Genomic DNA, 13660 nt, shown 5'->3' on the forward strand with positions numbered 1-13660 from the left:
ATCCAAAAAATTGATGAATAATTGTCTTGAAACCTTCCTCTTGAAGGAATTCAAGTCACAGGAAGGTGGAAATACAGGAGCAGGTAGGAAGTTCCAGAGAAAGGGATGAAAGACTGAGAATACTGGTTAACTCTTGCGTTACAGAGGTGGACAGAATAGGGGTGAGAGAAAGAAGAAAGTCTTGTGCAGCGAGGGCGCGGGAGAAGGGGAGGCATGCAGTTAGCAAGATCAGAAGAGCAGTTAGCATGAAAATAGCGGTAGAAGACAGCAAGAGATACAACATTGCGGAGAGGCTGAAGACAGTTAGAAGAGAGGAGTTGATGAGACGAAAAGCTTTTCATTCCACCCTGTCATAAAGAGCGTTATGAGTGGATCCTCGCCAGACAAGTGAAGCATACTCCATAGATAGATAGATAGATAGATTTATTGACCACAACAAGTGATTACAATTACAACAGGACTCAGAGGATATGGTCCATAAAAATACTTTCTTTAAAAATCTATAAATGACTTAAAACGCAACACACAAAACGCCCATTTATACAAACAAAAGCATAAAACGCCTATAGCAGATCAAATTATCTTATACACATGAATTCCATAACATAATTCCATAACTCATGACAAAATTATGACACTCATGACACACCATAAAGCACATGGTACACCTAAAACATACTACACAACACATAAAACATTTAGAATATGAGAAAAAAACCGGACGAAATACATCACATATGAAACGTATAAAATACATAGAACAGAATAAGTAGAACACATACCGAAAACGTAAAACATATAAAATATATTAAACAAAATGGAAACATACATGAACCATGCATTTTTCTTTCATTACTTTAATCAACTCGTTCGCAAATATGATAAATAGGAAACATGAGGTAGAGGAACCATACAACATAAAACACAAAAACCAATAAAACACATCAAATACACACAAAGTACATTAGATAAATCAAACTAAAAACAACCATAAATGAACTATAATACATAAAGCTACTAAGACAAATAAAACACTTCAAACACACTTAAAAGTACATCACACATGAGGTAAAATACAACAATATAATATACTCATACTCGTAGTTACTTAAATATTTCTAAAATTTCATGGATTACTGCACATGCCTCATGATTGGAGATGTTATCATTAAATAGATCTTCTAATCTGGTGATATCATACATCTGACGAATATTTTCTGTGAGTGGACAAGCTTCAACTACATGTCTTTCAGTCTGCACTTGACCGCAGGAACACAAACGCTCCTCAACAGGGAGGCGGCCACGGCCCCTCCTGTTCCAGCGACCGGTCTCCACTGCCAAGCTGTGTCCACATATACGGAAGCGTGTGAAGGATATGCGCTGGAATTCATTGATTACATGTTTCGTCTTATAGATATCATGTAGTGTAAAATGCAGGTTGATTTCTTTATATACAAGGCACCGTGATGAGTTTGAGGCAGTTATAGCACTGTGTACCTTTTCAATTAACGAAGTCATGCTGGGAACTTCATTTTCCAATAATTCTTTAATGAATTTGCCTGTGCGAGTGTTTGCTTGTGTTGTACTTGTAATTGCGAATGACAGTGGATCATCAGGCATAGTGGATCTTTCAGACAACATTTCATGGAAAAACTTATGTTGTTTATATCTGATAAAATCTGGAAGCGATGGGTAGCCAGCCTCGGCATAGCATACTTGATTTGATGTCGTCCTTCTCACTCCTAATAGTTGCTTTAGTGACCAGTTGTATAATTTAATAACGGGCTTAATATCGGCACACACCCAGGATTCGCATCCATACATGAGCGACGACATCAATGCGGCATCAAATACCCGCCGCTTGACAATGAAAGGCACATCGTTGTTCTTTGTAAGAAAAGACACATATTTTAGGACATGACACAACTTATTTTTAGCATACATGGACGGATAAGGCCCGTGTACAGAGTTAGCAGCTGGGTGGAGGGTGGGGGGTGAGAAAAACTGGCGGAGGCGTCTCAGAACACCTAACTTCATAGAAGCTGTTTTAGCTAGAGATGAGATGTGAAGTTTCCAGTTCAGATTATAAGTAAAGGACAGACCGAGGATGTTCAGTTTAGAAGAGGGGGACAGTGAATGTCATTCAAGAAGAGGGGGATAGTTGTCTGGAAGGTTGTGTCGAGTTGATAGATGGAGGAATTGATTTTTGAGGCATTGAACAATACCAAGTTTGCTCTGCCCCAATCAGAAATTTTAGAAAGATCAGAAGTCAGGCGTTCTGTGGCTTCCCTGCGTGAAATGTTTACCTCCTGTAGGATTGGACGTCTATGAAAAGACGTACAAAAGTGCAGGGTGGTATCATGGGCGTAGGAGTGGATAGGACAAGAAGTTTGGTTTAGAAGATCATTAATGAATAATAAGAAGAGAGTGGGTGACAGGACAGTACCCTGAGGAACACCACTGTTAATAGATTTAGGAGAAGAACAGTGACCATCTACCACAGCAGCAATAGAACGGTCAGAAAGGAAACTTGAGATGAAGTTACAGAGAGAAGGATAGAAGCCGTAGGAGGATAGTTTGGAAATCAAAGCTTTGTGCCAGGCTCTATCAAAAGCTTTCAATATGTCCAAGGCAACAACAAAAGTTTCACCAAAATCTCTAAAAGAGGATGACCAAGAAAGGAAAGCCAGAAGATCATCAGTAGAGCGGCCTTGACGGAACCCATACTGGCGATCAGATAGAACGTTGTGAAGTGATAGATGTTTAAGAATCTTACTGTTGAAGATAGATTCAAAAACTTTAGATAGGAAGGAAATTAAAGCAATAGGACGGTAGTTTGAAGGATTTGAGGGATGAGTTCAGCTTTAGAAACAGATGTGATAGCAGTGGTACCATCCGGTTGAAATACAGGAGGGAAAGAAGAAGAAGCAAAGTTTCTGGAGATATTTTTGGCTATATGCCATAAGTCACGAGGGGAGTTGGATCTTGAAAGGTTTTGACACTTTCTGTTAATGAAGGAGTTTTTACATAGGTGGAGAACAGACTTGGCATGGTTCCGGGCAGAAATATAAAGTTCATGAGATTCTGGTGATGGAAGGCTTAAGTACTTTTTGTGGGCCACCTCTCTATCATGTATAGCACGAGAACAAGCTGTATTAAACCAAGGATTAGAAGGTTTAGTACGAGAAAAGAGTGAGGAATGTACGCCTCCATGCCAGACACTATCACCTTTGTTATGCGCTCAGCACACAAAGACGTGTCTCTGACGCGGAAGCAGTAATCATTCCAAGGAAAATCAGCAAAATACCTCCTCAGGTCCCCTCAACAAACAGAGGCAAAACGCCAGAGGAACATTCGCTTAGGGGGATCCTGAGGAGGGATTGGAGCGATAGGACAACATACAGATATGAGATTGTGATCGGAGGAGCCCAACGGAGAAGAAAGGGTGGCAGCATAAGCAGAAGGATTAGAGGTCAGGAAAAGGTCAAAAATTTTGGGCGTATCTCCAAGACGGTCAGGAATACGAGTAGGGTGCTGCACCAATTGCTCTAGGTCGTGGAAGATAGCAAAGTTGAAGGCTAGTTCACCAGGATGGTCAGTGAAGGGAGAGGAAAGCCAATGCCGGTGGTGAACATTGAAGTCTCCAAGAATGGAGATCTCTGCAAAAGGGAAGAGGGTCAGAATGTGCTCCACTTTGGAAGTTAAGTAGTCAAAGAATTTCTTATATTCAGATGAGTTAGGTGAGAGGTATACAACACAGATAAATTTAGTATGAGAGTGACTCTGTAGTCGTAGCCAGATGGTGGAAAACTCAGATGATTCAAGAGCGTGGGTACGAGAGCAAGTTAAGTCATTGCGCACATAAACGGAGCATCCAGCTTTGGATTGAAAATGAGGATAGATAAAGTAGGAAGGAACAGAAAAGGGGCTACTGTCAGTTTACTGAGACACCTGAGTTTCAGTGAGGAAAAGAAGATGAGGTTTAGAAGAGGAAAGGTGGTGTTCTACAGATTGAAAATTAGATCTTAGACCGCGAATGTTGCAGAAGTTAATGAAGAAAAAGTTGAGATGGGGGTGTCAAGACACTTAGGGTCGTCGACAGAAAGGCAGTCTGACCTGGGAATATTTATGGTCCCCTCCCCAGATGGGGACTCCGAGGCTGGTGTAGGAATCGCCATGATGATTTTTTTAATTTTTTTCGAGTGAAGGTTGTGTGTGTTATTAGGTGTTTGTAGTTTTGTGTGGAGGAAGAGAGTTGTCTTTAGAGGGCAGGCTGTGACTGCCCCCTTGTGTTGTGAGACATAAAGGGAAACGTTCAGTGAGGTCACAGCTGGGTTTAATGATAAGTTCACAGCACCCCCTGAACAGTGCTTTAGACCTCACTGGGAGTAATTATCGTTTTGGCAGGTGTCTACTGCCTCCTCCGGAGGAGACAAATGCCTCCTCCTCCTAATGGAGAGAGGTCCCAGACAAGAGGTCATCAGGTTTGCCAACCTGACACATGCGGTTACACCCAACAAATGTGGCCACTCCCGACCACCAAACTCCATCAAACGATTTCGACTCAACCTGACTCTAGAATGACCAAACACCCTGCCGCTACATGCTACTAGCAACCGTGCCTCCTTGACTGAGGATGGCACAACAAAACAGAGCAACAAACCTTTGTCCTCCTCTCTTCGCCGGTTATTCACAATATTGCTACTCACTACCAACACTGCCCAACCCTCAACTCTCTTGCAATCATCTCCTACCTTGGCAAGCAATGGAGCAACACATACACATAACTGACTGTCTTCAGCCTCTTTCTCATCGCCGCATTGTTACATCTCTAGCCATCATCTACCGCTATTTTCATGATAACTGCTCTTCAGATCTTGCTAAATCATCTCCTTCCGCTGCCTCTCACCCCTATTCTGTCCACCTCTCTAAAGCAAGAGTTAACCAGTGTTCTCAGTCATTCATCTCTTTTTCTGGTAAAGTCTGGAACTCTCTGCCTGCTTCTGTATTTCCACTTTCCTATGACTTGATTCCTTCAAGAGGGAGGTTTCAGAACACTTATCCTTCAGTTTTTGAGTACCGCTTCGGACTCTATTCAGGGGCCGGCATTCCACTGGGCTTTTTTTTTTTTTTGTTGGATTTCTGTTGCCCTTGGCCAATGTCCTTCCTACATAAGAAAAAAAAAAGTAAATAAATACTGGAGGAAAAGAACCCTCCATGGCTACACTGGCAGCTGTAGTAGCAGGTGTCAGCACGGAAGGTTCACTATGCAAACACCTACCGTGTCTGGTTCTGGCATGAGAGTAACCTGCTCCCCACCTAAGGCACACTCCGCAGGGGAGGGAACTCCCACCTTCCCAGCAGAGTCAGGAGTCTCCCTGCCTACGGCAGTGGTCCCTGACACACCAGACATAAAAGGCTGCCGCGCGGACTGAGTACCGGCACCCACAGCCTCCACTCCAGGTGACGACTCCTCCTGAGTGCCACCTCCGAGAGGCTCAGCAGGGTAAGACAAGCCATCAAACAAACAAGCCCGATTCAACATACAAGCCTCACCCCTGGCAACATTCTTAACCGAGTTAAGTGCTTGTAATGGTGCATCTGCATTGTCGCAATCAGCCCCAGCACTTCGACGAGTCCAAGTCAGACTCGCCCAAACCCTTCCTAGCAGCGGGACAGGCCTCTGGGCACTCTGCCCACACTGCAGCATCATCATTAATTCTGCTCTTCTCTAGTGTCAGCCCCGCCTTATTGGAGTTGACCGCATGAGTCACAAATCCCGTTGGCACGCAACGCTGGGTTGCTCGTTTCGCCTTAGAGCGAGTAACATAACACACAGAGTCAGCAGTCTCAGCAGTTTCCACATCCGGCTCGGCGCCCGCAGATGGGGACTGCATCCAAACTTTCCCACTTGCCAGGTCATTCCCCAGAAGGAAATCAACGCCCGACACTGGCAGGTCCTCCGACAGTGCCAGTCCTCCAACAGTTTTTGAGGGATTGACTCCCTCAAAAACTGTTACTAGGTATATAACTCTTCAATTTCAACTGCGCCCTGACACAAGAAATGGCAGCACCAGTCTAATTCAGATCTAACAGGGGACGGTGAGGTATCAACAGACGAGGGGGCGGCCACTCCGGCCTTTACACCCTCACCACCAAATACACTCTCCTGGTTACGGCCATGAGACAAAATCAAAGCCACCGGCTTCTGATGAGTCTTGGAAGCAGTAGTTGTTATTAATTTGAAATAACTAAATTTAAAGTGGCCAGTATTTTTACAGTAATGGCACACCGGCTGGATGCTGTGCATTGAAGTGTTGTATTGTGTACGTCCAGTCTGTCTCTGTCTGTTGGGTGGAGACTTATTTCCTACAGGGATGACTCTCTCAGACTTATTACTGAAGCCACTACTATAATATGGATTCCCCTGACAAACTGGCACCTGCCGCGCCACTAGACCCAACATCACTGGGCCTGCGAGACGCACCACCAATCCACCTTGGCACAGGCTGGTGTGCCAACACGTGGTAATCTGCCCATGTCGTTGCCTCCTTTAGACTTTTAAACCTCTTCTCACTGAGCAGCGGCACCAGTTTTTTCTCGGCCACGTTGACAAATTGTTCCACTATCATGAGCTCTTTTAATTTATGGTAGGAGGTGGTCTGCTCAATAACATTCCACTTTTCAAACGTCTCCTCAAGGTAGCGAGCAGACTCAAAGTAGGAGTCACTGTGCCTTTTCCTCCCTCCACGGAACTGCAGCCTATACGACTCCGGCCGTAGCTCATAAGCCCTCAGGATGTCAGCCTTGAAGTCCTCATAATCCTCTAAATCTTCAACTGACATCCTATCATAAACTTCCAAGGCCTTGGCCTTCAATATATTAGACACCAAGCCAACCATCTCCCCTAAGGCCAATCAAATTCTGAAGCCTTCTTCTCAAATCTCATAAACCACTCTGTTACCCCCTTCTCATCAAACTCGGGTATCAACTTCAAACTCCTCACCATCTGGCTTTCTACTGCATCCTCCATCACTCCTCCTCTCCTCGGCATGAGATGAATTAGCCAGAGTCCGAGTCTTCTCCAACTTAAACATCCTATTCTTCGCTTCCCCCTTTCATACATCTTCGCCTCCTTCTCCATCTCAAGTAACCTTATTTCCTTCTCCTTCTCAGCTTCAAGCAACCTTACCTTCACCTCAGCTTCAAACCTCCTTGTATTCCTCTCTGCTTCTAGCCTCCTGGCTTCCCTAGTCTCCTCATTCTTCCTTTCCTCGGCTTCAGCTTCCAACTGGAGCGTTCTCAGTTCTCTTTAATTAACAGGTTCCAATGCAAGCGTCTTAGCTTCCCTCTCAGTTTCAACTCTCTTAGCTTCTCTAGCCTTCCCCAGCTCCATTCTTCTCATCTCCAGTTTAAGTTTCATCTCCTTAGATGTGCCTTCTGTTTGGGAGAGACTACCAAGACTGCGGGCAGGGCTAACGCGTCCGTGGACGCTAGTTGCGGGACTAGGTGTCTCTGCACCGAACTGTGTTAAATCTACGCTGCCACTTCCAGCAGAGACAGAAGATTTAGGTCACCAGTCACACCTGCTATCCGCTTACGATCCATGGCGTAAACTGAATATGGGCACACAAAAGACAACGAAGCAAATTACAAACAACTCTCTCCCCAACATGGTTACGAAGCTACAAACAATCCTGGCGGGGTCGCCATTTTCTGTTATGACCACAACTTCCTACCCTTCTCCCAGTTGCCACAGACTGGGCTAGTTTTTCCAAGTCACCACCCACATGACTTGGTGCAGGGCTTAATTATGGGTATACAGGGTCCCTTCTGACTTCTGCACTCTTTACACGATCGGTCGTAACGCCAGATCACACTAATGAGGTCCCCAGTCTGTTTTTACCTACCAACAGGCAAAGAAATATAATACAACAACTGCGAATTCCAACAGATGGGCAAGAATCGCCAGCCACGATGTAAGGAGAGGACAGTTACAATAAGCGACAAGCACATATAAGGATAATAATGTTTTATGGAATACCACCCACATAAACAACTAAACAACTTCCTCTCAATTCTGTAGAACATTATCTCCTTCTGCCGTGCATTATTGTATTCATCTTCACAGGAGAGTTCTCACGCAATGTTCCTCCTGTTTCAGCCATCGCAAATAATCCTGCCATGTCAACCATGGCAAGAGATATCAACACTCAAACGCGTTCGCTTCTAGTGTTGCGTATTACCTTGAATTTGGTGATGAAACCAATCTTCATAAGTTGCAAGCTAGTGCTGATACATTTTTCATGCAAGACAGTCTCTTGTATAAGTCAAGTGAGGTTTCTACAGACAATTCTAGTGAACATTTATCTTACCTCCTGATACCTCAGTCTTTAGAGGGTACCATTTCTTACCATATCCACAGCTCACCTCACCCAGGACATCCAGGTCGAGACAAATGTCTCGCACAGGCAAAACGATCATACTTTTTGCAATCTATGAGGAAAGATATTTTACAGCATTGCGCTCTTTGCTTTCAATGTGCTTCACATCGTCCATCACTCGCTCACGACAGTCCCTCACTTCCATATCCTATTGCTTCAGTGACCAGGGTTTTTGTCTCTGTTGATTTGCTTACAGAGTATGGTTATCAGCATCTTCTAGTATGTGTTGATGGTTTGTCACGCTTCACCACCGCAAATTCTGTTGCTCGCAAAATCATTGATAACATAATTTGTCCTTATGATTCTCCTCGTGTCTTCTTATCTGGTAATGGTACATAATTCAATAACACTGTCTTACAGGAGATTTCTAGAGAATCTAAAATCAAGAAATGTCACATTTTCTCACTCGTCCAGTTCAAACGGCAAAGTAGAGAATAGCAATAAACAAATCTTTGACGTTCTGCGTTACGTAACAGAAGCAAAGCACTCATGGACGAATGGCTTCCTCAGCAAGCCTGCACTCTCAATTCAGCAATTCATTCTACTATCAACGAATTTTGTGTTGTTTGGTATTAAGCAGCGTCTTCCTTACGAGTTTCATTATAGTGTTTTGCGGCCTGTTCACAACTTGGATGACTGCATCAAGTGTGGTCTGCGCAATTTTCATCACACCCATAAGGTCATTCATGGTCGCCTCACTACATCGCAGAGTGAGATATCGGAGAAACAACACCGCCGTGCTAAAGATTCCTCCATCGATGTAAGTAATATAATTTTCACTAGAGTTCGCCACCACAACCTTAAGTTCAATCCATTAATTGCTGGCCGTTATCGTTTGACTGAATCTCTCAAGCCCTTAGACCTCAAGACCTTAGCAGAATAAGTCATCCACATTGATCACTTAAAATGTGTTAATATATATATATATATATATATATATATATATATATATATATATATATATATATATATATATATATATATATATATATATATATATATATATATTGGACTACTTTCGCTGAGCCACCTTCTAATCCTTGTAATCAGTGCAGGACTCAAATTTGGGTGTACAGGGTCCCTTGTGACTCCTGCACCCTTTTCATGACAGTCGTAACTCTAGGTCACACTAATTTGAGGTTGCTAGTCTGTTTTACCTACCCACAGACAAGGGAAATACCCAAACAGTACTAAACACCCACAACTGCAGAAGAATCAACAACCAACCTGAGTCCAAAAAGGCCAAGCTGTAGCAGCTGTAACTGCAGCTGCCAGAACGGGTAGCTCACTATGTGAGCAAACACCCACTGTGTCTGGTCCCGGGAGGAGAGCAGCCTGCTCCCTGCCTCCAATACATTCCGTAGGGGAGGAATCTCCCGCCTCCCCAGCAGCCCTCGGTAGTGACCCCTGACACACCTGGCACAACTAGCTGGGGCCTCAAGACCAGGTGACAACTCCGCCTGAGTGCCACTTCCGAGAGGCTACACAGGGTGAGGCAAGCCATTGAACACACAACTCAAACTCATCACTCCAGCCTCACCTTTGGCAACACTCTCCACAAAGTCAGATGCCTTCTGTGGTGGCTCTTCCTTCTGTCTGGGAGAAGCTACCAATGCTGCGGTCAGAGCTAACATATCCATGAACGCTATGTGTGTGACTAGGTGTTCTCACACCGAATTAATTCAAATCTACACTGCCACTCCCAGCAGAGGCAGAGGACTAAGGTCGCAAGTAACCCATGTTACCAGCCATGCCCTCCATGGTTTATTCTAAATGTGGGCATATATAAAACAGTGAAACAAACAACAAACTGTCTTCCCCAAGTGGAGACAAAGCTCCCAACAATCCTGAATAAGTTGCCAATTTCTGTTACGATCACAATCTCCCAGCCCCCTCACCAAGCTGCCGCATCTGAACTAACTTCATTGAGCTAAAACCTACATGGACTCAGTGCAGGGCTCAAATACGAGTGTACAGGGTCCCTTGTGACTCCTGCACCCTTTTCACGACAGTCTAACTCCAGGTCGCGCTGATTACAGGTCGCCAGTCTGTTTTACTTACCCCACACACAAGGGAAACACCCCAAACGGCACTTAACACCCACAGCTGCAGGAGAATCGACAACCACGTCTAGAAAAAACATGTTAGCACAAAATAACACACATATGATCGAGGTATAATAACCCGATGGATTTTCACCCACCGTGACAGTCCTCCCATTGCCTAACAGAGTGTTATAGCCTCAAACCAAGTAGTATCGTTTTCTGCCTCCTGGGCGACAGGCCTTGTCAGGACCTAGGGAGAGAGTAAATTACTATGCAGCTTATTGCTTAGGTCCTCTGCAGCTGAACTGCAGCAACCTGCAGTAGCATTTAAGACAAACAGGGTTATTAACAAAAGACAAACAAAAAACTACTAGGAAAGAGTGCCCACGAACACACAAGAGGGTCAGTCACCGTTCACTGCGCAAACTCGACGTCTACACTTGTACAGCCAATGAGTCATTTTGCTGAGTGTAGTGTGTTATTCACAACTACTCTTACTGGCAGAGTACTATGGAGACTCACATTCTATATAAATAGGCCAGGGCGTACAGCCGATAATGACTTACTTAACCCCATCTAGGTAACTAGCCCGGCTACATAGTATCCCATCTTAGTCTCCAGTAAATGCTAGAGCACTTCTCAGTACATCTGTTGCTTCCAACTAATGGGTAGTGTTTGCCGTGGGAAAGTGCTCCAACCGCCTTCCTGCTCGCTGTTAAAGGAGGGAAGAGGGAAGTGCAACACACACACACACACACACACACACACACACACACACATACAGACACGCACCTTATTTTTTTTTAATTCTTCTGATCAAACAAAGAGGGCTAAATGAATATTGATAGTTTTTTTTTTTTTTTTGTCAAGAACAACTCTTCTGCTGCAAACTATGTGAGACTCAAACTGACTAAACAGAGGGGAATAAGCCAAATTAATCAGGGAGGGAGAGTGTCTATGCTCGGAAATTCCTAAGGTAAGTTAATGGCAGCTATTGGCCACTCTGCAGCATACATCTAGAGTCTGCACCCTCTCTCTCTCTCTCTCTCTCTCTCTCTCTCTCTCTCTCTCTCTCTCTCTCTCTCTCTCTCTCTCTCTCTCTCTCTCTCGCACCTTATTTTTTTTTAATTCTTCTGATCAAACAAAGAGGGCTAAATGAATATTGATAGTTTTTTTTTTTTTTTTTTTGTCAAGAACAACTCTTCTGCTGCAAACTATGTGAGACTCAAACTGACTAAACAGAGGGGAATAAGCCAAATTAATCAGGGAGGGAGAGTGTCTATGCTCGGAAATTCCTAAGTTAATGGCAGCTATCGGCCACTCTGCAGCATACATCTAGAGTCTGCACCCTCTCTCTCTCTCTCTCTCTCTCTCTCTCTCTCTCTCTCTCTCTCTCTCTCTCTCTCTCTCTCTCTCTCTCTCTCTCTCTCTCTCTCTCTCTCTCTCTATATATATATATATATATATATATATATATATATATATATATATATATATATATATATTACCAGATGGTACCACAACTATCACATATATCTCTAAGGCTGAACTCTTCCGTCAACCCTTTGCAAAAAAAAATCTCTATCTTAGACGATTCAGGGTTTGCTCCTTTCTCACCTCTACCCTCTGACTAACTTATGCTACCCATTATTTTTTTTTTAAATGATGTTTTCCATGCCCTCAATGACCTAAGCCCTCGGAAGGCTCATGGACCTGATGGTTTCCCTCCTATTCTTCTCTGAAACTGCGCCTCCATAAACTTTGCCTAGTAAATTTAGTCTGTTTCCTAAAAAGGCTGACCTGTTTTAATTCCTAAAACTACCGTCCTATTGCTTTAATTTCCTGCCTATCTAAAGTTTATGAATCTATCCTCAACAGGAAGATTCTTAAACATCTATCACTTCACAACCTTCTATCTGATCGCCAGTATGGGTTCCATGAAGGGCGCTTTACTGGCATTCCTTATTGAATCTTGGTCATCCACTTTTAGATATTTTGGGGAAACTTTTGTTGTTGCATCAGACATATAAAAGGTTTTTCATAGAGTCTAGTATAAGGTATGATTTCCAATTACCCTCCTACAGCTTCTATCTTTATTTCTTTAACTTCATCTAAATTTTCCTTTGTGACCGTTCTGTTGCTGGTGTGGAAGAGTCACTGTTCTTCTAAATTTATTCAGCAGTGTTCCCCAGGCTTCTGTAATGTTATCCACGCTCTTCCTATTATTCATCAAGGATGTTCTAAAGCAAAATTTTTTTTGGTTTAGAACCATCCATATCTTTCCATAAAACCTATCCATAGTTCTTGCAGGGAAGCCACAGAATGTCTAACTTCTGATCTGTCTAAAATTTCTGATTGGAGCAGAACAAACTGTTCAGTTGTTCAATGCAAAATACAAAATGCCTCAAAAACTCAATTCTTCGGCACAACTTTCGAGACAACTATTCTATCTTTTTCAATGACACTCATCTGTTCCCCTCTTCGACACTGAACATCCTTGGTCAGTCCTTTTCTCTTGTAATCTAAACTGGAAACTTCACATCACATCTCTAGTTAAAACAGTTCTTATGACGTTAGGTTTACTGAGACGTCTCCGCCAGCGTTTCCCACTTCCACAACTTCTACATGCCTTATCTGCCCATGTATTGAGAATGCTTCACATGTCTGGGGAGGTGTTCCATTCATACCGCTCTTTTAGACAGGTTGGAATCAAAAGCTTTTCATCTCATCAACTCCTCACCTTTAACTGACTGTCTTGAGCCTCTTTCTCATCGCCACAATGTTCCATCTCTAGGTTCCATCTCTATTTTCATGCTAACAGCTCTTCTGATCTCTTTCCATGCCTCCCCTCCTCCCACAGTATTCTCAATCTCTTTTTCTGGTAAACTCTAGAATTGCCTGCCTTCTTCTGTACATCCACCTTCCCATGATTTGGATTTCTTCAAGAGGGATATTTCAAGACACTCATTTTTTTATTTATTTATTTTTTTTCAATAACGTTTCGAATCCTGTTTAGGGACCAGCATCTCAGTGGGCTTATATATATATATATATATATATATATATATATATATATATATATATATATATATATATATATATATATATATATATATATATATATATATATATATATATATATATATATATATATATATATATATATATATA

Source organism: Scylla paramamosain, chromosome 19 (genome assembly GCF_035594125.1).
Source record: "Scylla paramamosain isolate STU-SP2022 chromosome 19, ASM3559412v1, whole genome shotgun sequence".
Lineage (NCBI taxonomy): Eukaryota > Metazoa > Arthropoda > Malacostraca > Decapoda > Portunidae > Scylla > Scylla paramamosain.